The sequence below is a fragment of the Diadema antillarum genome, unplaced genomic scaffold (assembly GCF_040938485.1).
Source record: "Diadema antillarum isolate AM-2024a unplaced genomic scaffold, OU_Dant_1.0 seq00000732_RagTag, whole genome shotgun sequence".
In the NCBI taxonomy this organism is placed as follows: Eukaryota; Metazoa; Echinodermata; class Echinoidea; order Diadematoida; family Diadematidae; genus Diadema; species Diadema antillarum.
The window spans coordinates 723,345-750,833 of NW_027271633.1; the positions used below are offsets into that span (position 1 = coordinate 723,345).

A 27,489-nucleotide genomic window follows, 5' to 3' on the forward strand; every position below is an offset into this window, starting at 1 on the left:
TTTTGTCCGGGATGCTCCATCACATTTTCTAACTGATCAAGTGAAATTGGAATAAATCATTATGTCTGCTGTAAATGCATTTCCAAGTATTCGCGTGGCAATTCAATTTTACTTGCATAGAATATTGTGAGTGATGAAACTACTGCATATCTACTAACGTCTTGATAGAATGTAGTTTGACTTTGTTTGGATTTATATGTTTTGAGTAGGCCTTTCACTCGTTGTTTATTTTCTAGTGTTATCTGCCCCCTTGCTCCGATCTCGATGTCAAGAAAGGAAGGCCTATAGCCCTTGCGTTTTAGTTCATTCAACAATACTTTGTATTTCTCTACTTTTCTTTCATGAGCAGCCTCAGTGTTAGGTTCGAATGGTACTATCAATTTAACAATTAGGATTTCCTTTACTCTTTCTGGCAACTTGACAACTCTACCTCAACATGCGTGAAATCGTTCACATCAAAGCTGGACAGTGCGGTAACCAGATCGGTGCCAAGTTCTGGGAAGTTATCTCAAACGAGCACGGCATTGACCCCACTGGCACCTACCATGGAGACTCTGACCTGCAGATGGAGAGGATCAATGTCTACTACAACGAGGCAACTGGAGGCGAATATGTGCCTCGTGCTGTTCTCGTCGATCTTGAGCCCGGCACAATGGACTCTGTGCGATCTGGACCATTTGGACGAATCTTCAGACCAGACAACTTCGTCTTCGGGCAGAGTGGTGCTGGAAACAACTGGGCCAAGGTTCACCACACAGAAGGCGCTGAACTGGTGGATTCTGTCCTCGATGTTGTACGCAAAGAAGCACAGAGCTGTGACTGTCTTCAGGGCTTCCAGCTGACACATTCTCATGGTGGTGGTTCCGGCTCCGGCATGGGAACCCTCCTCATCAGCAAGATCCGTGAAGAGTACCCAGACCGCATCATGAACACATTCACAGCCGTTGTGCCATCACCCAGAGTATCAGACACTGTTGTTGAGCAATACATTGCTACCCTTTCCGTCCATTAGCTGGTTGAAAACACAGACGAGACCTACTGTATCGATAATGAAGCCCTGTACGACATCTGCTTCCGTACCCTCAAACTAACCACCCCAACCTATGGCGATCTCAACCATCTTCTGTCTGCCACCATGAGTGGTGTCACCACCTGCCTCAGGTTCTCCGGCCAGCTCAATGCTGATCTGCGTAAATTAGCTGTCAACAAGGTTCCCTTCCCCCGTCTTCACTTATTCATGCCTGGCTTTGCCCCACTGACCAGCCGTGGCAGCCAGCAGTACCGTGCCCTGACCGTCCCAGAGCTGACCCAGCAGATGTTCGATGCCAAGAACCTGATGGCAGCCTGCGATCCCCGTCATGGCCGCTACCTCACCATTGCTGCCATCTTCCGTGGCCGCATGTCCATGAAGGCGGTTGACGAGCAGATGCTCAACGTCCAGAACAAGAACAGCAACTACTTCGTCGAGTGGATCCCCAACAACGTCAAGATCGCAGTTTGCGACATACCACCACGTGGCCTCAAGATGTCTGCCACTTTCATCGGTATCTGCGCCGCCATCCAGGAGCTCTTCAAGCCCATCTCCGAGCAGTTCACCGCCATGTTCAGGCGAAAGGCTTTCCTCCACTGGTACACTTGTGAGGGCATGGGCGAGATGGAGTTATCAATATACATAATATTCTTTTGTTTGTGTGGTGCGCGTGTGTGTGTGTGTGTGAGATGTTTTTTTTTTTTTTCTATAAAATTAGGAAAAAACTATGTTAGAGGGTTCATGATCATTGAAATGCAAATGTCAAAAGGCCTGAAATTCATGGTTTGGTGATTTCTTTAATAGTCCTTTGTAATGAAGAGTGCAGTTTTAATACATTGTGTGATGTCATGTAATTGCTAGTCCCATTCGCGTACTTTTAAGCATACGTTTTAAGACACTTAGATAGTCACAGAAGTAGTTTATGTAACTTCAATCACCACCATGCACATTTACCTTACTTGTACCTTAATACCTTACCTTCCCTTTAATACCTTGACTGTATCTTTGGGCGGCGTGGTGGTTCAGTTGGTAACGTACTCGACTTTCAATCGAGTGGCTCCGATTCGGGCGCGGGTTCGAATCCGGATGGGTTTTGCTGATCAATGTGTTTTATAATGCTGTCCTCTCTATAGTAGAGGCAGAAAACTTTGTCCCCCTGATAGGACATACCATGGAGGTTCCGTGTGTGAGAGAGTCACAACCCACGCATGTAAAAGGGTCCCATGTCATTCACTCATCGCAAAGAATAGGAGGCATAGCCCGGTGAAGCTGTATGTATACAACTGGACCCCATTAAAAAAAAAAAACAAAAAAAAAACAAAAAAAAAACAAAAAAAAAAAACAAGCAGTGCATCTGAATATGGGTTACCCAGCCATCTTGTTAGATGGAAACTAAAAAAATAAACAAAATAAAATCTGAAGGCTAAAGTATTCTCTAGTTCTATTGTGCTTTACATCTAGTGACGTCATTTGGAGGCACGTTAGCGATGTTTATTCATATTATGATATTATGTATATGATGTTTTATTCTTTAAGCGCTTGAAATGTTTATTCATATTATGATATTATGTATATAATGTTTTATTCTTTAAGCGCTTGAAATAAATTTTACAACAATAAATGCCTTTGCTATCTATAGGTTGTCAAAAGAATCAAGGAGATCAAGGGAAACTACTTATTGTGAGGAATAATGAATTTCAAAGTGCCGCAGCTTATGAGGTGAAAAATTATTTGGAATTATCATGATAATGCTCATGTGTTTACACGGCACTTGTACCCTGATAAAAGATATTGTAAAGATGACCGAAGGGCTGATGCATAAGTTCTGCAATTTAAAGGAAAGATATTGCTTTAAGTCTTAAAACACATGATTATTATCTGAAATGCTCTCTGCAGATGAGGACGTATGCAAAATCCCCATGATCGACTTTTTTACATCTACTGCCGGGACTGAAGGTTCCTACAGATTATTCTCTCGGGACCGTCTCATGAAATGTCATGTTTGGGTTTACTGGAGCGAAATAATTATCTGTCAGGTTCTGGATGTTTAAAGCCATGAAACTTGTCAGTATTGTATTGCATCCCTTGACGCCATATCACAATTTATAATTACAGCTTGACAGTAATAGAGGTGAATAGCTGGTCAAGGAGGTAGTTGAAAATATTCAAATAGTACATTTCTTGCATAAGCAAAATTAAAAGAAGATTGCAGCAACACTCGTTTTTCACGTTATCAGACTGGATATGAGTGTTTAAAAAATATCTATATGACAAAGATATTTTAGATAATAAGATGGCAGCAAAGAGTCAAGTAAAGAGCCAAGGGAATACTTGATTAAATGATGGGGATATGACCCTGCCGACTACTCTTTTTGACCTTTCATGAGAATGCTAACAAGTGACAATTATTTTCAAGACATTAAAAATTCTCTCTCTCTCTCTCTCACACACACTCAAACACACACACACACGCTCACGCACACACAAACTCGCTCTATCTCTCTCTCATTTTCAATCTCCCCTTTCTTTCTTTCTCTCTCTCTCTTTTCTGAGCACATTCTGTGACATCATAGATTCTTTCAATAAGCATAATGACTCTTCTAATATCACATTTAGATGCCATCTAACGATACGATATGATTGCGAAATGGATGCAGTGTCTAATATGATTAGATTATGGATAAAAGATAATCGGTTTCATCGCACTCGTGTCAATTGAACGTGATCGTAAAAGTAGAGAAAGATATTGCGCATATGCGTCAAATACTTCTGACGACATCACGAACGAAACAAAACAAAAAAAAAAACCTCTTACGGAAAAATTCATCAAAATCGTTGGATATTTGCATTTTTTTACAATACAGAAAGATTGATATGCTTTGATGGCAATTGAATCATTACCCATTATTTCGATGTGAAGAGCCTTACTAAAAGAAGAAAAAAGTAATTTTGATTTAACGATGCCATTTGATGATGGATTTATAGAATATTCCTATCCATCAAACGTGTATCATATCTTCAATTATGTGCATGCATACACAAACATGTACACGTACTTTCTCTCTCTTTCGTATCAAACCACACACAGACACACACACACACAAACACAGACAGACACACACACACACACACACACACACACACACAGGAAAACAAAATCAGGCACACCCGATACTATTGTTTCCCGGGCAGGCGCTACAAATAAAATCACTTGAAAATCATTATTATACTTGCTGATTATGTGTATGTGTGTGTTTTTTTTTTTCCTGCATGCTTTTTGATTTCTCCGGTATTTGGCTCACGCAACAAGAACTTTCTAATCCTTTCCCTTTTGCCTCGTTAGCAATTCTTCCCACTCTTTTATAACATTCGTCCAATGATGTTGTCAAATTGAGCCCGATATGGGAGGAGAACGTTTCGAATTCTCAATTATCATGATTATGGAAAATATACAATGCACCGTATAAGGGCAATTATCCCCCCCCCCCCCCGACTATACTCGTTAGTGATAAGGTTAGAGTAAAGATTAGGGTTAGGGTTAGGATTAGGATTAGGTTCAGGGTTAGGGTTAGGATTGGGTTCAGGATTATGATTATGATTAGGGTCAGGTGAAGGGTACGGAGTTGTTGCGACACAAATTGTCGCTCCGGCACAAATTGTCTCCCCCTAAAAGCAGTCTAAAAACTCACTTGTTTAAAGCCTCAATTTGACTACTCATTACATGTACTTGATATTTGTATGTCCTTTATCTCTTTCACTTTCTCTTCCTTCCGCGCCTAGAGCACTCTGCAGAGTGGATTTGGCGCTATATAAATCATATCAATTATTATTATTATTATTATTATTAAAAGAGGTGACAATATTGTGCATGGAGCTGACGGCACGAATTGTCGCCCCTGCGCAATTTGTCGCCTGGCGACAATTTGTGCAGAGGGCTGACGGCACAAATTGTCACCCGCCCTCGAAGCACATTTTGGGGTGTAATATCATTCTTGACATAGTCACCGAAATACCAACACATAACTTACATGGCTACATCCATGCAAACAAGCCATGTAAAAAGTCATGGTGAGGTTTCAAGGAAGTGTGTATGTGCGCGCGCACATGACAATTGAGTGTCCGTTCGTGTGTGCGTGTGTATGTATGTATGTGTGTGTGTGTGTGTGTGTGTGTGTGTTATTGCATATTATGGAAGAATGTGTGTTGAGGTGGTTTATATGCATTATGAGGATTTGTTTGAGTTTTTGTTGGTGGTTGTTTATAAATACGTATGTATTCATTTGGGGTGTGCATATGGCAGTTCGTTTGTGCTAAAATCAACTAACGATTGAGAAATTATTTACGGCACGTCGAAATTATTCGCTCATGCATAAAGCATGGCAAACTTATTCTGGGACAAAGAATAGTGATATGAAAATGAATGCAGTGAAAAAGAAATGAACAAAGACAGAAAACATTTAGAGAGGGTACCTCCCTCGTATGCCTTTTCTCTCGGTCTCTCTCTCCGCCTCACCGCTGAAATTGACACATACATAACATTATTTTGAAATCAACACCGCTGTGAACTCTAAACACGTGCTCATACACGTTGAAGACTTTTGCTCCTGCCTGCTGCTGAAGATTTATGTGGTAAGACTTTCTTTTAAGTTTGATTAATATTCAATTAGAATGCTCGTTTAGGGTCCGCACCTACAAATCATACACAACACATACCATACAGCCCCCCCCCCCCCGCCCTCCACAAAATTTAGGAACTGCACAAGCTGCACAATTTGTCGCCAGTCGACAAATTACGCAGGGGCGACAATTTGTGCCGTCAACTCCCGCACAAATTGTCGCCCCAATTTGTGCCCTAACAGGTGTAATTGCCCAAGGGGGGGGGGGGGGGGGGGGGGGGGGGTAATTGCCCTAGACTCACAAAAGCACAGCTATGATAACGTACGTCTCCTCTATTTTAAAGAGATCAATAGACGCGAACTTCAGATAAGTTTAATCCATTTATATTTCAGAAAATTTACTTTTGAGAAGATCACACGATTGTAGTGTATGATGTAAAACAAAACCTGGTGTCAAATAAACAGCTAAATAATCAGAAATCGAGTAGCCAAACAAACAATGCAGAGTATTATCTATAAAAGTAATATTTGATTTTATCGGTCAAATCAAATCGGTGGTTTACAATTTGAATAGTCCATTGACTGAAACAAGCCTATAAGTAGACAGACTTAGCACATGGTCGTTTAAGGCCGCGTTCATTATTCAAAGATGTGCCACGTATACTCACGCATCATACATTTGCATAATCAATGAACTAGTTTAAACATACATGGCATATAATACCTTTGTGACATCCGGCACATTATGCTTGTAAACGCCCAAAGCGACTTTGACTCACAAAACAAAGGGAATTCTGAGAGGTGAGACGTGTTCGCGATGAAATGAATAACCAAACAGATAATCAGTGATTACGTGTTTCTTTCGAAAACAACGACAAAATATAAGAATATTCTAGCGGGACATTGTTGTGAATCATTTTAAACACGCTAAATAGTAGTATGATAATGTCATTGTGTAAATCTTATACAAGGACAGAGCAAAGACAAAGCAAAGCACAAGTGCACAAATGAAAATACATGAAGAGATGTCAACGCTGTAAAAAGGCCAACGACAGGAAATCAAATCACGCAGCAACAACAGCAAAAGAAAATTTTCACCAAAAAAAAAAAAAATCACCAGTCTTATCACGCAGAGAAGCTAGCCTTTTGAGATAATTAAGAGCGGTCACGCTACAAGCGCTAACGAAGCCAAGATAATGAATTCCCTGTGAGCAGCATTCATTATCCACGTGTAATTGAAGATGTTCTAGAAAACCGAGCACAAATGATCAATCACTTCTAATTCGACTCATCTGGTTGCTCTCCTTTTCCACTGTATGTATCTGGGCTGCTCTACCGTAATAGTTTTGGTGCTTCCTAGTTTCTAAGGCAACGCCATTCAACGGTGTGAGGACATATCTATTGGGATGTGTGTGTTTGTGTGTGTGGGGGAGGGGGTAGATGTGTGGGTCTCTCTATTCTCATATTCTTTCTTCAATACAATAATAGCAGTCTATTCTCGGTTTTGTTCCTTGTTCTAGGAGCTTTTTGCATAAGGATAATTCGTCGAAAGCAAAGTTTTCTTTTTTTCTATGGTCACCCACGTAAGTTTACCGAATCACAGTCCTATGAATCCAATTTGTGTTTGTCGACTGTCTGGCAAGTGCTTGATATTGGGCTGTCCTGTGCGATCCAATAAGCGGAGATCGTCCGATGAAGGTACTATGCTCAGACATTCGATACCCATGATTCTTTCAAAATTTTGTCGCGAGGTTAACAGGCCCTATATCAATCATAATAATCATGGCCAACGGTTTTCCTAAGAAAGATTACAGAAATAAAACACAATATCAAATAATTCGTTAGCTGGCTATGATATGGACGGATAATAAGTGTATTATCTAATTGAAATAACGATGGTAACCGCTACAAGAGAAAGAGAGAGATTTAATGCAGTTCAACATTGTGATTCAATTCAATTTCGCCTTAATGTCATTGTCCATTTCGAAGTTTTTTGTGTTTCAATTCTAACACTTTAAAGCTTTAACCAGAAGGATAATCACAAATTGAAAGATATATCCGTCATCTCATATAGAATTTGACATAATAAAACATACAACATGCAACATTCTTGCTAATAATTTCTTCTTGCTTACCCTAACATCCAACAGAAAATCTGACACATCAATAAAAAGAAATAGTTTTGAAAATCATTTAGGATTTTTTTTTTAACATCTTTAAAATCATTAGGCAGTAAAGCGTGCAGAAATGTCTCATGTCATAGTAAAATTCAAAATGTACATAACTTTGTGGTGCAATTGCTCGATCAAGCCCCACGGCTTTCTTTGATGTTTTCAGAGCAACATGACTACGGGTCAGATGCATTAACTGAGCGGGTTCAGTCGGTAGCGTATCTATCTTGCAAACAAATGACTTGGGTTAGGTCGCGGGTTCGAGGCCCCGTGAGTTTTTGCTGCTTACTTTTGGGCGATAACATCATGCCGTCCCCTCCCGTAGAGGCAAAACACTCTGTCTCTCGGAGAGGACGTAACATGAAGGGAGGTCCCTGTTACGGCACATTTTAGTACCTGCACATTTGCTAAATTTACCAAAATGTGCAGGACATTGACGGCACATTTTGGGAACTTTCTGCTCCTCCACAGTCATCACAAAAACAAATCAAAACTGTATCGCCACCCATGACCCAGTACTATGAAAGCGCCATGGCAGCACAGTGACTCAATACACTGACATATTATATATGCCAGAAAAATGCCCCCAGCCCCCCTTCACAAAATTACGAGCACGGAACACGAGTCCTGCCTGGAACAATTATTGATCACCTTAATTGAATTTTTACCTCTGGAATGCTAAATCTTCGACCAATGCACTTGACCCACACTTACATACAACTTTGGGACCCTACCCCCTAAGAATGATCTTCACCAAGTTTAATTGTCTGAAATCCGCCCACTGGTTCTGAGAAGACGAACCTTAGGTATTCCCATAAACAAATTGTATTCTTCAGCTGTAAAGATATCGGCGCAGAACATATCTAGTGCAGAACATGTTTAGTGGCCTGGAGCACAAATTTCTTCCTATTTAACATGGAGGGGGGGGGGGAGGGCTCCCCATGGGGGCCGATGAAAGGTCTCCCCCCCCCCCCCTTGCCCCCCCCCCCCCCCCCCCCACCCCGCAAACTTTCACCCCCATCTAGGGGCCCATGGGGCCCCTAAAAACGAAAAGCGATCGCAATGTGAGCTAGATAGTGTCTTGGCTGTCTTAACTGCCGGACCATACCACCTTAACTCCTTGACCGTATCAACTCTCAAGCCCATCCATGGATTTTTAGTTCAGTTTCCACACTTTTGTTCAAATGATATGCATAAGATTTGAATATATCTGTAAAGGGGTCTATTCACAATTCGGTTGCAGTTGGAAACAGTGCATTTCATTCTTTGTCTTGTTTACATCTGTGCAGAGGTTTCACATTACTAGCACTTATAAAATATTTAACGTTTAGCTTTCATATATGCAACTTTTGTTAGGCTGTAGCTCGTCACATATTTTCACACTTACTGTAGCTCCTGTTAGACTGCAATATTTCTCTTCGAGGAATATCTCATCTTGATATTGTCATGGGAACTATTGTGAACTATTATTGTGTTTTTGTTGTTTCTTGTGTTTGTGACGTAGTGTATTTTTGTTAGGCAGCTCACCACTTAAGTTCTGCTCTTTGAGGTTCTGGCTTCCTTGTACAACTTTATGTATGTGATTTACAACATGAAAAAGATGGAAAATAAATGTTTTACAAACTTGAACTTGAACTTGAATGTGCAGATAGTTCAAAATGTGCAGGCAAATCCACTTTTAACTGCACATTTTAGTAAGAGTTGATCCCGTCAGGTATAGGTGCACTATCGGCACATTTTGGTAACAAATTTCTTTTACAAAAATGTGCAGTTACCTAAATGTGCCATAAAACAGTTACTAGTACGGCACATTTTGGTAAATTGCACATTTTTGTAATTTACCAAAATGTGCCGTAACAGTCCCGTTTATGAGAGAGTACGCCAGTAAAAGATCCCCCTTCATTCATTCATCGCAAAGACCAGGGTGCATAAACCCGATGAAGTTGTCCGCCCAGAATATAAATAATTCACACATCTGGTCCCCATGGAAGATCAGCAGTATTATGATAGTCCAGCTAAATATGGTTTTCAACCATCCGTTTTGTCTTATATTGGTGGATATGAAAACAAACAATTTGTGTGTTATCAAAACATTCAGATAATGATATACCTGTATATATATATATATATATATATATATATATATATATGACGAGTTTGTTTGCAAAAACCGATAAGTCCATTTTTGAAGATTTTGAAGTACGGTCTCTATCATAAAATACAAAATAATACCTTTTGAATGATAATTGGTCAGTACATATAAAGGTATATTTTTGAAGTTATGGTCAAAAGAAGCAAAAATTTTCTAATTATTCTCTTTATTTTTTTTGACCTGTAATCGCAAATATCTCCATTTGGCAAATATGGACTTATCGGTTTTTGCGAACAAACCCGCCATGTATATATGTATATACATATATGTATATCTATATTTAAAAAAATATATATATATATATGTATATACAAACAAAGAAAGGGAAATATACATGTATATGTGCGCGTATATTGTTTGCTTGTTCATGTTCTTACATCTTCTGTAATACTCTGTTGTAACGTGACATGGCCGGCAGAACCGTGGGGGCCGTGGGTGCTCGGGGCCCCCACACTTTTTGTGCACCATACAAAGGAATACATAAGGTGTCATCATTTTAACCCCCACACTTTTTTTTTAACCCGGAAGTACGTAAGTGGCACTAGAATGAACGCTTTATACGAGTCTCTCTATCATTATTATTATTATTAAATCTGACCAGAAACAAATTAAAATCATGACAACCTTGAACAAAGAAAAAGGATTTTCATCGGGATTCGAGCCCGAGACCTCCGGATTGCTAGACCGGAAAGCCCTAGTTCAGTGTCGTCCCATATAACCCTTAATTCACTTTGCTCGTGTGGTCAGAAGCCTGAGTGTGTTTATGTGTGTATATATACATATCTATATATATATATATATATATATATATATATATACATATACACACCGCGTATAATATAAATAATGAATGTTTATGAGTGCAATGGACATACTATTTCATGAGGTGAAAGATGAAATGATCCAGTCAACGAGGCGCAGCCGAGTTGAACGGATTAAACATTCATCTTTCACCAAATGAAATATTCTGTCCATTGCACGAATAAAAAACATTTATCATTTGTTTTATACAACGCCTAAAATAGATCCTTGTCATATGATGTTTTATCAATTCAGAAACAAGAGAGTGATCACTGAGCGCTTTACGCTAGCGCGCTGTCGCATACACACACTGCAAACGCAAGCGTTTTACACGCGTAGTGTGCGGGGCTCTCAGCGAGCGTGCAAATGGAGCAAATCGTATGGATCCAAAATTGCACGGTAAATGGAGCATCAACGACAATCAAATAACAAGGATCTCTTCAGGCGTTATATAAATGTATGTGTATATATATATATATATATATATATATATATATATAACTAATGCAAATAATGCGTAACATAGTCAATAAGACATACACTACCCATTGTAAAAAAAGACTGACATTATCAAATGGAATGAACGTTTATGGCCAAACTTTCTCTAATGACGTTGTACACAACGATAACGACAACAATCATACATTAGATAAATCGTAAACTAGTAGGGGAAAAAAAAATACTCGGAGAGCGCAGACTCCTGGCTACCAGCAGTTCATCTTCCACCCATACACACATGCTGAAATTCGCCCAATTTCTCAAAATAGACGCCTTGTGTTTACGTCAGCAGCTTCCAGCTACGCGTTTAGTGCGCTTATGCAAACCTCTATTTTAATACGCGCAGCTTGAACTTTCAAGTTCATTGACCCTATCTACCAAAGGATACAATTTAGTCATCTTTTTCTAGTGTCATTATCAACTCTTCCTGCAAGTTTCATTCGAATCCATTCACAACTTTTTTGACTTTTTTTTCACACAAAAAAACAACAACAAATAAAGCGATACCGATGAAAGCATGTCCTCCTGCCTGGGCGGAGGTAATATTCTACGACATCCACACCAACTAGTGATTTACTCTTGTGCCGATACGTCACTAGCTTGCTTTCAATCCCTTCCTGTTTGCTTTGTCAGCTTTCTTCTCTTTTTTTATCCCTAAAGCGATCAAAAAAACAAAGCTGATTGACGATTGGTCAGTTCTTTCATGACGTCAACGAACATGAGTCCTCGAGGACGTATAAGGTACGCCTGGTCCCCGCCGTAAGCCCATTGAGAAGACATCGGGGTTACACGCAAAGCGGGAGCACGTATTCGGGAGTGGTAGCTTCTTCGTCTGTTGTATGGGATCACAACTTGGTGTCATTACCCTCGTCAAATCATTAGACAAGATTTCAACATCACTAAACCGGACAAAGACAAGACACATCAGGTAAGATGTCATTATTGAAGCTTTTTTATGCTGTTTCTCTCTGAATTGCGTATGTGTGTCTTTTTGATACGGATCGCCTGTTTAGACAAGAAAAGTGGAAACATGTGAATTTGATCATTTCTTCCCATGCTTGAGCATACGATAAAATATATTATAATTATAACCGTCATCGATCGGTATGACAACATTTTGTTTGTAATTGACATCTTTTTCCATCTCTGAATTAGTCTTTTGTTCTACTTGTAGGTGGATTTTATTTCTGACGTAAACCGACTTGCTGTAACAAGTAATTGTACATCTTATTGCCTGGTAAAAGGGAAAATGTAAAAAAAAAATAGTGAAAAAAAGAAGGAGAGCTAATAACATTGATTCAGTTGAAAACTTCGTCATAACAATTTTTAGATTTGACCTGAATTGGCGTTGATGGTGTTTCCATGATTTTAGGTGAGAAAATTTACTTCTTAACACTATGAACGTTACGCTAAACGTTTGTTTGTTGTTGTGTCTCCTTCGCCGTATGAATATGTACGTGGAATAAGTCATGGAAATACTATACAGAAACGTTAAAAGTCATTTATTCTGACAGTTTATAGTCTGTCGTAATGATTAATAAAGCAATGCAATGGGTGTATCAAGTGTGAGATTAATTTGATTATCCCTTCACCGGGGCTACCATGGAAATTTCGATCATGTCAATGTTGGTGTTTAAACAGAACAAAAGATCCTCCCTTTAACGCCCCAGATTTCAAGCGAATATTGTATATATTTATATAATGATACTAATAACTATTACATAATTTACGTTGGTTGTGTCTGACATCGACACAAAATTCGTACTTGGTGACAATTAAATTACTTGAGTAGCTCGATCATGTACTCTTTTTTTGGCAATCCATTTCAAAAAAGTTAAAAACATTCTTCAGAAAGTGAACTTGATCATAGACTTGTCAAATGATTTTTGCCTTTTGTTTTCAAGATGAAGATGAAGTTTGTAAATCTTTTCACCACAATCGATTCGCAGTATATCTATCTGCTTCACAAGTACTGTAAACACGTCTAACCGGCTTTGCAGTGCTTTTGAAGCATGTAAATATTCCACAAATCGATTATGGTGAAAAGATTTACAAATTTCAAATCGATGTTGACAGTGACTTTTTCAAAAAGTAGAAACACATTTCTCTTTACTGATTTTATAGTGGTCTTCGAAGTCTCAGTTTGTGTGTGTGTGTATGTGTGTGTGCGCGCGCGTTTTAAACTTTGGCTCATTCATATCCAAGGGTAAGTCCATACTCAAATGTCATGTCAGAGAGACAATTGTGTATGACCGTTTAATTTTACATCTTCTTGTTCTTTTGCTACACGAATGAGACGCCTGCATTGAGAAGCTTCGAATTGTAATGTGATCCTATTTCTTATTTCCTTTTGATTGTCAAACAAACATTCGAAATTTCTATCAGAAATCGCAATGCAAATAAAAAAGGCACAGCAACGTCTGATAGCTTCAATCTCTTCAGCTCTTCTCACATTTCACTGATTATAAAAGTTAAGGTCTCGGTAAAGCATGCTAAGTGATACGGATAATAAGTAATGCAACATTCATTGCATTATGTTGTGGTATACAAAACTACTGAAGATGTACGCATCTACTAATAACTTTTTCAATGGTATTGAAATAATTTTCTAGTAAACTGAAACACCTAAAGGTGTGCTCAATTTAACACCAATGACTTTCCTAATGGTAACTTTTATTTTGACGTAAATTGCTGGAAAAATATTCAATAATTCGTGTTTGTTTGGTTATTTCTTTCTTATGCTATCAAGTTCTCACAATCTATCGCAGCTTCAAACTGCTTACTTTTACAACTACTGCAATCATATTGCAAATGAATATCGTTGATGAGAAGTGCAAACAACTGTCTTTATAATGATAACAATAATGTTTTAGTTTAAAGGAAATCTGTTTTAAGCCAATTCCTTCTAGATTCTTGTGATTTTGTCTATAAAATGAAGAAGTTATACGGGTACTGAATCCCAGACGACATCATAGGAATGATCTTCGCTTTTTGTTTTGTTTTTCTTTGATTTTTATTGCATTGCATCAACCAAAATACTGCTTCTTTGCATAATGGAGAAAAATTGTTAGGATGGCAAACACAACATTGTCATATATCAACAAAATCTGACTGTGATATAACATTGAAGACAAGAGATGAATAGGACACACCTTCATTACTGATATTGATGGTAATCATAACAATAATCATGGTTTTTGATAATGATAACATGCATTCTGCATCAGCGTCAGATCAATGCCCATCAACGTGGTGAGATACGGGTTTCTGGTATAAAATATCCTGATTATACCGAAAGGATACAAAATAATTTCATATTGACAGTATAACTGATATTTGATATGTTTTGTATCGGCCAAATGTTTCTACTGGATTTAAGGGAAAACGGCTTCCTAGCCGCTTGCAAGCCTTTTCTTTTATTTGTATTTATTCGTTTGCTCTTAGTCTAAAAAAGAGAGTGCAAATGAGGGAATCTATTTTAATGTATTATATAAGTCTAATTCCTTTTTTTGAGGAAAAAATTAATGATAATAATAGACTTTTGGAAATCAGAAAATAACATGAGGGGGAAATAGATGATTGAATAAAATCCCAATTTGTTCGAGAAATTGCACTCGCAGCCATTTTTCCACACATGCAGTTAATGCTGATGTAACTGCAGACATGAAGCCGGCAGTGTCTTGAATGGGAGGTTTTTGCGGGTTGATGTTTTTGTTGGGTTTTTTTTGCCTTCTTTTAGAATTTGTAAAAAGAGTTTAATGATCTGTGATATCAACATTCTTCCCCCTGCTGTCTCTGAAACATGCATTATACATTGAAAGAAATGGAAACGACTTGCGAGGATCATTCTTAGTTTGCATTTCCTATCGAGTCCCTAGGTTCATCTGCAATACAAGACGCCGTGTTTCTACTACGAAATCGTCATATTGAAGTACCAAGATAAAATGGGAATCCAGGAGGTTTTCAGGACAAAAATATCAAGTCATAAGAGTCACAGCATTAAGAAAATGTCTGTTATTTTGTTGACGCTAAATAAGTTAGAGGCATTGATAGAGGGGTGTTCGGTGCACAGGGTAAGGAGAAAAAAGTGGAACAGGGAACGGGGTTGCGAGGTGAAAGAGTAAGTTCATGGTGTTTTTTGTCGGCTAAGGATCCTTACCTTCATTTCCACGAGCTGGACCTTAAACGAGTCATTCAAACGAGTATACGCAGATGCTCGTGAGAGTGAGAGGGGTCCATCTGTGCGCCGGTGTCTACTCCGGGCCTACCGGAGGCTACACGTGACCGATGAACGTCCCCGCAGACCCTGCGCGTTTGTCAGGTACATGCATTATTGATATGAAAGCAAACCCAAAAAGAATACCCTTCCGGTGATAGATGTTGCTTGTTTTCACGACGACGCATCAGTGCAATCAATAGCCAAGTGATCGTCAGATGTCGACAGGTCGCTTATCAAAACCGCTTAAAGGCCGTTTGACCTACAGACGCGGCTGATCTATCAAACTATTTTCATTGAAATCAACTCATGGTGAACGAGTTTTAATGACTTCTGACTACAGCTACTATTCAAACACTTGCACGCCATTGAGCTCCACGTCAGATTAAGCACGCTGTACTTTTAGATGAAAAGTATCCATGTTTCATAGGTCTTAGTTGATATTAGTAATGTTTGGATGAAGATTACGTTTCAAAACCGATTTACATCAAGTACACTTTGATTTCCTCTTAGAATTGTGTGTTCTTCAATATCTTGTATAAAGGGGTTTCTCATTATGATGGAAAAAGCTAAGCACTGAGTAATGATCTCAACCAAAGCTGTACTATCCCTTTAATTCTTCCACACAGAAAGCTATCAACAAGTTAATTTCGGTTGAAATTCACACAGGACACAGGAAAAACAGAAAGTACCGCTGTCGGATAATGTTACACTTAACTATAGCTTTTTATACTGATGAAAACAAACATACAAGTAAGCAATAATGTATCAGTTTTACAATGGCATGCTGAAATAGAGATGTATAAAAATAGGGTTCAATGGGCAAATTGTATGTAGTTCTAACCTTTACTGTTTTTCACCTGACACGCTTCATTTCATTTGACGATTACACCCGACAAAAAAACACGAAAAGAACAAATATTGCAAGGCACATGTAACGCGAGTTATAATGAAAAGCCTATTAGTTTTAAGCATTACTGCTAGTTCGTTATTAGGTGATCCGAGTATCACCTTCTGTTTTTGTACGGATTCTTTCTTCTTCTTCTTCCTCTTCTTTTTTTTCTTCTTATTTGTTATTATTATTATTATTATCATTATTATCATTATTTCTCCTCAAAAATTGCGTAGAGGTTAGCTCAGAAAGTCCTCTGCCTATCAATTTCAAACCTATACCATATATGTAACATGTCCCAAAGACGACAGATCTAGTCATTCATTGTTTCTATAGTTCAAACCTCTCATATAGCGTACCCCTATATCTCTTGGTTGTCCGCAACTAAAAGCAAATTATTTGCAGCTTGAAGCGCTAAAATGACGGAGTTGAGATATATCAATCATATCGATGACTCCTACCATAAATCGCCTGCGTAGAGAAATTCTGCTACCTAAGTCTTTTCCCCATCTTTTCTTACTTAGTCTTGAATAAAGATGATGTCTACAAGTATATGTAAATGTTCTATTCGATACACTTCTTGATCGCCGACGGAAGCTGCGAAGACCCTCCATCCAAGCAGTACCCACAATTTTCCCCGGGGTAGAATAACGTTGCCGTTTTTGCCCGCGACTTTGGGGAATGTATTCACGACCTAGAAGCTACAGTGATGTAATCCCAAAAGAATACACATTTTTTTATCGAGTGCAAGAAGAAAATCATTTTTCCCATTTCCTGTCTTCTTTGTCATGATGTGTCACCTCAATTTGAGCCAATGTTCCGCCTACACTTTTTACTTTAAAAAAGCACTTTATGTTTCACTAGTCAATCATATGAATTTCAATGACATTGATAAAAAGAAAAACAGGAATATACCACGAACATATTAATGAAAACACACAATTTACCCAAATAACCTGTATGACCTTATCATGTATGTAAATTCGCTAATTACTGTATTATAGATTTGTCACTGATGGAAAATTAATGGATATATTCTCAGAATTTCACAGAAATGCGGAGAGGGGGGACAAGGCCTTGCATTATTTTTTACTTGCACGAAATATCCTCACAATGACCCTATTGAAATACTCGGTTTTTTTTAAACTTATGACTCATAACTGTAATACATATCACCACAATTGTCCGTTTCCTACAGTCATGATGATGTCGTCAATTCATCCTTCAATTACATACAATATGAAAAAAAAAAAACCAACAGAAACTGTAGTCTTATACGCAGTTGTCTGAAAATATTCCGCGGATATATATATATATATATAGATATATATATCTTTTTTTTTTTTGGTCACAGCACACAGTATCACATCATGCACATAACTTGACAATTTCGTTGGGTTCGTAGATTGGACAGAGCTAGGTATTACACAATACTATATACAGAACACGTGGCATAATCTTCCTTGAGATAGATTTCATTGTTTAGGGTCACTCACTAAAGAATAGTAGTATGATGGAGTTGACAGCTTATCTCTTCTGCAAACAATGACGCCTTCTGACAAGGGTATAAACCACAGGGTAACCCGGCCTGGAGGGACGGGGGGATCATACCGCCCCTTCGTTTAGAAACACCGCAGGATCTAAATTGGCATATAGGCGCACGACAAAACAAAAAGAACCAGTGAATAATTAGGGTCACCGAATTGAACTGATTTCAGCCCACGCCATTTTGCTTCCCTGGTCCCCCTTTTCCGCTGTTGACATGAAAACTATTTCTGTAGTGACGGATGTTATTCAGAAAAAAAAAAAAAAAAACATAAATCATCCATTACCAATTACTTGCTGGATATCCAGGGATATTATCACTTCACTTGCCGTGGCGTGAGCGCTTTATTTGTATGACTTTCTATGGGTCATTTACTACATAAGAGGGACGTCATGACCGTGTATTGCTATGCTATTTCATTTTGAATCTAATCAAGAAGTAATCCATCTCCAAAAACGACCTCGTAATGTCCACAAAAATCCATTATAGAATTGAAACCTTTGCGTTCTACGGCCATTAGCTACACGTGGATGGGTAAATTGTCCCTTTTTGATAAATGAAGAAGCAAACCGACAAACGGCATATCATTCGTCCCCAAACATGATCAGACTACCAGAGTATCAAAGGTATCTGATATCCTTTTTTTTTGTTGATATATACCATTAAATCTTTGAATAGAAAAGGTCAACTAACAAGACCAGCGTCTCGACTAGTAATTCGACACAAGAATTCATTAATTTGAAGACCATTCACCTTCACAAAAATCAAAATCTAGAAAATTTAGAATGTTTAAAACCACGTCAGGCACTGTTGGTATCTGATGACTTTCAAATGTATCAAGGTGTTGATACGATTATATTTGCCCTGAAGACGTCACATTGTCAATAACAACAACAAGAATGTGACTGATGAACAATCGAATAACAGGCTAGATTTGATTTCTTTATAGTTTAGATCAGCTATATACAATAAACAATAAAAACAGCATTCTCACAACGTGGTCTATAGCCCCATCCCCGCAAAACAAAAAGAAGAAAATTGCTCATCCTAGTCCTTTATAGCTGAAAGAATACACTTTCTAAAACCAAAGCCCCTTAAGAAATTTTACTTTTCCTTCCTCTTCTTCTCTGTTCCTCCCAGGAGCTCTTAGTATTCACAGAGTGTTCAAATATTGGAAAGAGAGATTCGAAAGTAGCAATAATGCAGAGTAATATAACGTATCTAGGAAATGTATTCCATCTAAGATTGAGGAGAAAGTCACGTGATAAATAATGGAAGAACTGCTGACGAAAGCATGTGCACAGAGCGGTGTAATGACACCTCCAAGTTCTCTCATCCTATGCAAAGAAAAAAAAAAACCAAGTCTGTATGACTTGTGTTCAGCGGATGATTATGTTCTTATGAATATTCTCTAACTCTTTCACTGAGTGTAAAGTATCCTTATGAAATGAAATGTGTTCACCATGTACTTTCAGTTCATATCATGTCACTATCCTCAATAGGACTTTGTAGAAAGCTAAAATCGTGTGACAACTCTGGACAAGACCTACAGTCATTTTCTTTCTCAGTACCTGAACGTTTTTTTTTTTTTTATTTCTTCCTATTTTCCATTTTTATTTTCTTTTGTGCATCTTTTAGCACAGAAAAAAACACATACGCACAGATGCAGCAAAAAGTTTTTTTTTAAGGAACTAAAAAAGAGACTAGAACAACGACAGTGACGGAAAATGCTTCATAAAATGAATGCGGAAGGTGTGTGACGCGTGACGTCACCTCTGTGTATGCTCTATTGTATTGTGATTTCAGTTATACAATGCCCTTTAACGTGTGCATATGCGTTAGAGTTTGTGTGTGTGTATGTGCGTGCGCATGTGTGTGTGTCTCTCTGTGAGTGTGTATGTGAGTGCGTGAATGTGTATGCGTGTGTATGTGTGTGTGACAAGAGGCGTTGTGCCAATTCTGACTACATTTCTTTTTTTTCTGTCGTCTGGCCCTGTTGCATATTAAAAAGGAGTAATCAAAAATAAGTCAGAAAATCAATTATAAATCAGGCATCAACCAATTAGAATCGAGTATTCTTAGACATAAGTTTGATTTTCTGAGCTATGTTTGATCTCAACTTTGAGGCAACAGGGTCCTGTTAACATAAAATGTAATGATTCCATGATTGCTTCTCCTAACCAAATGTTGTTGCAAAATGACAAGTTGTTGCCTCCCTCCGTTTTGACAAGGTTATGATGAAGTTCTCAATCATCTCTGATCAAAGGAAGAAAAAATAAACCGGTTTAATGAATCAGAGTACGAAATTTTGTAAAGGCAAACGTGTAATCATACTCACTTTCCATGAACATGGTGATACCAAGCAGGTAAAACACACCCACCTAAAATTGTACCTGCCATTAACTCCACGTCTATGTGTTCGCCGTAGCATTGAATTATTCATGAGTTTACAGCCAGAAGGTAAACGGTATAAAAAATGGAGCACCCAATCATGACGCTGTGCTTGGATTGACACGCCAACATGATATGGAATAGGGGATATCTCCTAACAAGAGTTTTGGCTCAGGTGGGAATGGGATTCGCAGTTGAATTACAATCACGTAACAAGGGGAGTAAAACATTACAGCCGTTAATGTGAGTGGATCGTTAAAGCTTCACCCGTGCGCAAGAGTGGTCCGCGCAATACAATTTGTCTGTTTGCTTTTTTTTTTCAATTCTCGTCTCTTTTAGGTAATTTTCTTCTCTCTCCCCTCCAGCCTCCTTTCTTCTTTTCTCTCGCTCTCTCTCCCTCATTCTCTCCCTCACTCCCTCTCTCTCCTCTCTGTCTCTTAATCTCTCTCTGTGAAATTATCTCTGTATGCTTCTGTCTCTCTCTCCCACGCCAGATCAATTGGGATGCGGAGTGTTCTGCCTAGTAATGGGATTAGGTGTCGTGTCAGCTAATACAAAGCTAATACAAAGCTAATACAAAGCTCATACAAAAAGAAAATATCCCAATCAGATAAAACTAAGAACTGGAACAACAACAAGGGAATAGTGTTCCTGAAATAATTGGGAGGGGAATGTACAACTCATCAAATGGGACTTGTTCATAATGAGAGATTTGCGTAAACATTTGGGAGAATCAACGAAAGCAACATCAAAAAGCGTTAGATTTAATAAAAAAGAAAGAAAAGTTTATTGTAATTCTAACCCATGCCCACGCCGTTAACAATGCACGTATTCTGTTATCAAACAAGCTAATTTTACGTTTTCAGAAAGGATATTAATTTTTATGGCTGCATTCCAACTCAATCCCACATCGAACAGTAACGAAACATTTTTTTTTTTAACGGAATTGACTACTATTTCTACAAACATATTGAAATTCAGATATATTGCAATACACACCACGCAAGCGAATTATGTGTTTATACTATAATACCTTCTAAACTGTGTGTCAACGTGTAGACACTCACTGCAATAGGGATAGCGAAAATGACTGCCTGAACCTACCGGGAAAAATAGTATATAGGGAGCCAGAACTATGCAGAGTAATTTGCAATTTGCACTGACACCAAAAGTGTGGTTACCATGATACATCTCAAAAGGTATATCCTACGCTCCTGGTTGACTATTTTCAGGATAGGTAAGGGAATTATCGATCGATGATTAGTGTCAATCTTGAAAAAAAAAAATTCTGGTCTCGTCTTTATTTATTTGCAGAATCAAAATGCAGCAGATTGTCAACGTGAAGGCGGTAGCAATCACGCTACTTGCGGTGGCACTTGCGGCCGCTTTTGCAGACGACGTACGGCAAGTCAAAAAGCAAACGGTAAGCCTTCCTATAATACATTATCAGCGACCATGCATCACAAAACCATAATGTCAAACTACTCGATTTTACGCAATCACTCAAAATGAATGAAATGGGTCCAATAAGTCAATGTTTTTACATTATGTATATATATATATATATATATATATATATATATACATATGAAGGGTTTGTTTCCAAAAACCGATAAGTCCATTTTTGAAGATTCTGAAGTACGATCTCTGTCATAAAGTGCAAAATAATACTTTTTAAATGATGTATTGGTCACTACATATAAAGGTATATTTTTTAAGTTATGGTCAAAAGAAGCATTTTTTTTATTATTTCCTTTATTTTTCTAGAACTTTAATCGCAAATATCTCCATTTGGCAAATATGGACTTATCGGTTTTTGCAAACAAACTCTTCATATATATATATATATATATATATATATGTATAGACAGACAGCCAGATGGATACATATAGATATAAGGAAACAAACTGATAGTGCATTTTTGGCCTATAAAGCATGAGTTTATTCGACTCAAATGTTCCCAAATGAGATCGTTTTCGTCTACATGATTGTTAATGTGGAACTATAAAATGAATTCGATTTTGTTGAAGTTTTTAGAGAATATATCTTTTTATCAGTAAAATATTGTGATTGGGTGCGTCTGAGAGTTCCTATTTCATTTCATAAAACCCATTACACACTTTTCTTTTTCAACCCAAAATTGATTACTTTTGGAAGGATGATGCAACAGCATTCAAATTTGGTTTTGATAATGAATGGAAATGTCAGGTAACTTACTAATCTCCTCATTGTCCGTCCGTCCCTTTCAAGAGAACAGCTTTTAAGCATTTGACTACATGCTGAACTTTGAAACCTCTTTTCTCATCACTCTCCCAGGGAGTGTATTTTCTTTCCATTATCTAAAGGGATCGTATAGTTTTGGTTAAGACCTAATTTAAGGTTTCTAACATTTTTTGGTGAGATAATGAGAAACCTCTTATGAAATATGAAAGAGAATAATTATAATTCCGTGAGGAATTCAACGTCTGTTTGATGAAAATTGGTTTTGATATGGCTGAGATATCCAAAACAGAGCGATTCTAATAAGTGTGGGACCCACACTTTATTACGATCACTTTGTTTTACTTTGTTTTTGGATGTTTCAGTCATTCAAAACCTGGTTTTCATCAAATAAACAGTTAATAAACATCGAATTCCTCTTAAAATGGTATGCTCTCTACTATTTCATTAGTCTTTTCTTGGTATCTCGCAAAAAGTTAAAAGTCCAATTCTCATCTCCACCAAAACTGTACCATCCCTTTAAATTTAAAAAAGCCATTAGTCTTGCGTTATTATAGATTATGTAATGTAGAGTCTGCTCTTTCAGAATCTGCCCTTGACTAATACCCCTTTCATAACTAAATAATGCGGATAATATCCGCATCACTTGGTCGTAAAATCGGAGCGAGGGAAGAATAATCCGCTTTTTTTCGACCCTTCTATTATCCGCATAATAGCAGCATCGGGACCAGATTTGGAGTTTATGAACGCAAACCCAAATAATGCTGATGATTCTGCCCCCCCCCCCCCCCCCCTCAGGAAAAACGCAGTATCTACATCCAGCTCTATTTCTCAACAACCGAGATATTTACTATTTTATATTTTTGCCAAAGCCCCTGGAAAATATACTCTTTTGAAAAATTCCTTAATTGTGGAATTTTAGTCTATCTAGCTACCAATTTTCCTGGAAAATATCACTTTGTGTTTTTGTTTTCTTTTTAAGTTATTGATGAAAATGTAGATACTTTGGGGAAACCCCATGCAATTGACTGATTTCCCCAAGGAAAAACGCAGTATCTGCAATGGAACGAATTTCCCCAAGGAAAAACGCAGTATCTACAGTGGAATGACTAGGATTAATCTTCTGTCATAATTATGTACGCATGTATACATCATTGTACAAGTATTCATGATGCACCATCCTCAACCTTGGGCCCATTTATGCCCTGATTACAGAGCAGGCTTCATAACATTAACAAATAACAGATCATTCTTTGAACGTATTGCTTTTTCAGATTGCAGCTCAAACCTAAAAAGTAAAACATTCCCAGACCGATCTAGCTGTAACGTTGCGTGTTTAATATGAAGCTTGCCAGGGCTGTAATGTGGTGCTACATGGCCTAGCCGCTAACTAGCATCTAGATCTAGATCTGTACAGTCTAGGCTAGAGTCTGTCTAGTCCAAAATAAATTTAAATCGGATGTCTGGACCTACATCGATCTAGACTAGTTTTTATGTAACGTTTATTCTAGGCTGGATACGTACGTAGCAGGCTACACGAGTCTACAGCCTCAGGCTAGCTATACATGCACGATACTGACAGAAAAATAAAATAGCCTAACACTTAGAAGGTTTACTTTAGTCTAAGCCCTACATGAGACAGGACTCTTTAATTTAAAAAAAAAATACATCTAGGTCTAGATCGAAGTTACATTCGCTCTCTAGGCCTATTCCTTCTGGATCAAACCAAAGTTTTTATGTCATGTAAATTTGTAATGTAACTTTTTTACTTGTAAGTTGTAACGTTAGCATGCAGCATGGGATCATGCATGTATTTTGCGCAACCCAGTCTCACTAGTGTTAGGGTCTAGATAAGAATTAAAATACAACTTATTCTTAACAGTCTCTATTTTGTCCATTTAGGCCTACCTATTTTTCACATAATCTATTGTCAGCTATTTAGACCCTCTAATTTTAAGACAGTATGGTATGGAGTAGATAATTGAACATTGACACTTCACGTCTAGACTTAGGATTCTAAGTGGTTAAGTTTTAGTTTTAGACTTCTTACTTAGTTTTATAAACAGGCCTGCTCTATCATTAGGCCTATTCTAGTCCTACACTAGATCTTTCTTTAGACTTTCGGAATACGGACCCTGAAAGTTCTGATTAACGTTAAGTCTAACGTTAGAAAAGAGACACAAGACTCAAACGTTTATGACTGTCTAACAGAGTAACAGTTAGACAAGTCTTAGATTTAGACTTAGATCTACAGGGCCTAACATGTTACATAACCTGACGTTTATCCAACACAACACAAATAGATCTAGGTCTAGATCTATTGCCTTTCGCCGAAACTTTCGGATTCGGAGCCTGAGGAATTTTGACTAGGGCCTAGGCCTAACAAAGTTACTTCACAACAAGTTAATATTGAAATAGTACGGAAGATGTTCATCATCGTGGTAGAATATGAAAGAATAAAGCTGATCGTTTGTCACACGAAGCGAGGTAAACACAAATGTATGCATTTGTGTTTACCTCGCTTCGTGTGACAAACATGCATTTGTGTTAACCTCGCTTCGTGTGACAAACGATCAGCTTTATTCTTTCAATATTGAAATAGTTTTGAATAACTTACTCATTATCTGCAGATGATTTTTCTTGAGGGCTAGGCTCACGAGTAATTTTCCCCACGACAACATTTTGTTTTAATCCAAGTACACACTCCCACTGTATGCTGACTAGCCGGGCCCGATGCTGACTGCATGCTCAGTGCAGCTAGTTGCAAGCTGTCAGTGTTGTGCTGTTATAGAAATGATGCACAGGATAGAGTGAGTACTAACGCCACGAAATAAGCCTGTGCATCATTTGTTTTATAAAAAGCATTTTCACGTACCTTTGTGGGTCAAGATGTCCGAAGATGTTCGTCCCAAACATTTACGCACGTCGCACTCGGAAATCCCGCACATATAAGTACTGTATAAGAGTATACGTACGCCACACAATGTTATGCACAAGAAAGGCCGGCCGGCCGGAAGCACGAACTAGAAGTTGTTTACAGGATTGACAGCGCGTATGCATGCAATTCAAAGGAGCCGCCGCGCGGACAGACGATCGGCAATAGGATTTAACACGCAAGGCAATGGGAATAAAATAGCCAACGCTCACGTGACTCATTTCAGCGCTTTCTATTGGCTACATTCTTGAACCCATTTAAATTGTTTTAATGTGCACTCGGTTAGTCTTAATCACACACTGTGTTTTGTATAAGGATCACGATCTCATCAAGATATCTACTAATCATTATTGTTTCGTTTAGATATTTTGAACACTATGTTTTATTATTGAGCAGGTATATTTAAAGAAAGTAATTTACGTTCAAATTACAGAACAACCGGCAAAGTATTCACATAATATGAGTAAGAGTGTCTGGTAGTTAAGACTAGCTTTGTAGATACTGCGTTTTTCCTTGGGGAAAGTGCAAGTTAAGTGTAGATACTGCGCTTGGCAGTTACGGAAAAGTAGCTTTCCAAACATTTTTTATTTAAAAAATCTGAATATGTCGTATAAAGAAGGATTGCCCACTGACTATATTTTTGCAAAAAAGTGAAAATCGACAAAAATGTCAGATACTGCGTTTTTCCTTGGGGGCAGAATTGCCGGGGTGCGGTCAAACGTCACCTGTCTTTCCCGCAGGAGGGACGTGTGCTTAGTCACCATGACGATTATCCGCCTTTTTCAGGACGGGCGCTCGTAAAAATAATGCGGATAATTTTCAGAGTTTGTGAACGCATTTTTTAATTGAAATGTCCGCATTATTCTTAGGCGGATAATTGGAGGATGAGTTTATGAAAGGGGTATAGGAATCTTTGTGGGGCAACGTTTTCTTGGTGTTGTGATGAAGAGATATGATCATCCAACATGTTGAAAGAAACCAAAACCCATTCTTCACTGGCTTTGCGGTTTCCACCAAGTCTCACTTTTGTCCTCACAAAAAAAAAAGTGTGTATGGGGATGTAATTATCATCTTTGCTATGTGATTGCTAGTGGACTTGGGTATTTTCACAACACCATTACATCATTTCATTTCATTTCATAGTAGGTGCATTATTTTTGTCATGCAGGTATGACAAATGAATTCTTCGATATTTCAGTGCTGTTACTCGTGGATCCGTAGAATGTTAATGATAATTTTGAATGCTTCACTAAATTGATTTTGATTTCCGTCCCGCTGTTTCACAAATGCATGTGGCAATCCGGGAATACAAACATAATCTACTCTTGTAAAATCGTCAATGGCGATATGTCAAAACATATTGTATTTTGAAACATCGCCTCTAAAGTTGTTACACATGGAGGAGAAAAAGAGCAACGAAGCAACCAAACAAACCTCAGAACAAGCTCAATCGGGGCATATCCTATGGAAAATTCATCAGAAGGTATTCCATTGTGTCGTGTCACCCACTCAGTGTGTCCAACTCGTCGGCTCAGAGAAAGCGCGAAGGTTATACTTACTTTTAATGATTAATGTGCAGCAAGAGTGGAATTCGATCTCTATTAAAGTCCTAGCCTCTTTGTCCTTGTCTCTGGCTTCTGTTTCCTCTCATTTTTGAGCCCAAGGACGACAAAAATGCAGGGTTTTTTGTTTCTTTTTTTTTACACCCCATCTCATCATTGTCTGATCTGATTTGCAACTGGACCTGATAATTCAGGAAATGTTTGAACACATTTCTTACTCAGTCCGATTGGCTTGTTTCCTTACAGGTCAGATGCATGTTTTATAAGCTGCGTGTCGCCCCGAAAGGTGATCCGTTGTGCAACTTCGAAAGGATCCCAAAATGCAAGATGAAATGGTTTCGATATACTGCTACCACGTGGATGCACGCAATACTGTATTCCCTCTCTCCGTAGCTAATGCATAAAACCATAATAAAGCATTGTCTTTGTATTTCATTTCCTGGGCTACAACCATGATG

General features: G+C 38.2%; 1 pseudogene; it reads left to right on the plus strand.

The window, feature by feature from the left end:
* Positions 1-436: 436 nt before the first annotated feature.
* The window catches only part of LOC139738258 (tubulin beta-4B chain-like), a 33,598-nt pseudogene continuing 6,545 nt past the window's right edge, over positions 437-27,489 (plus strand).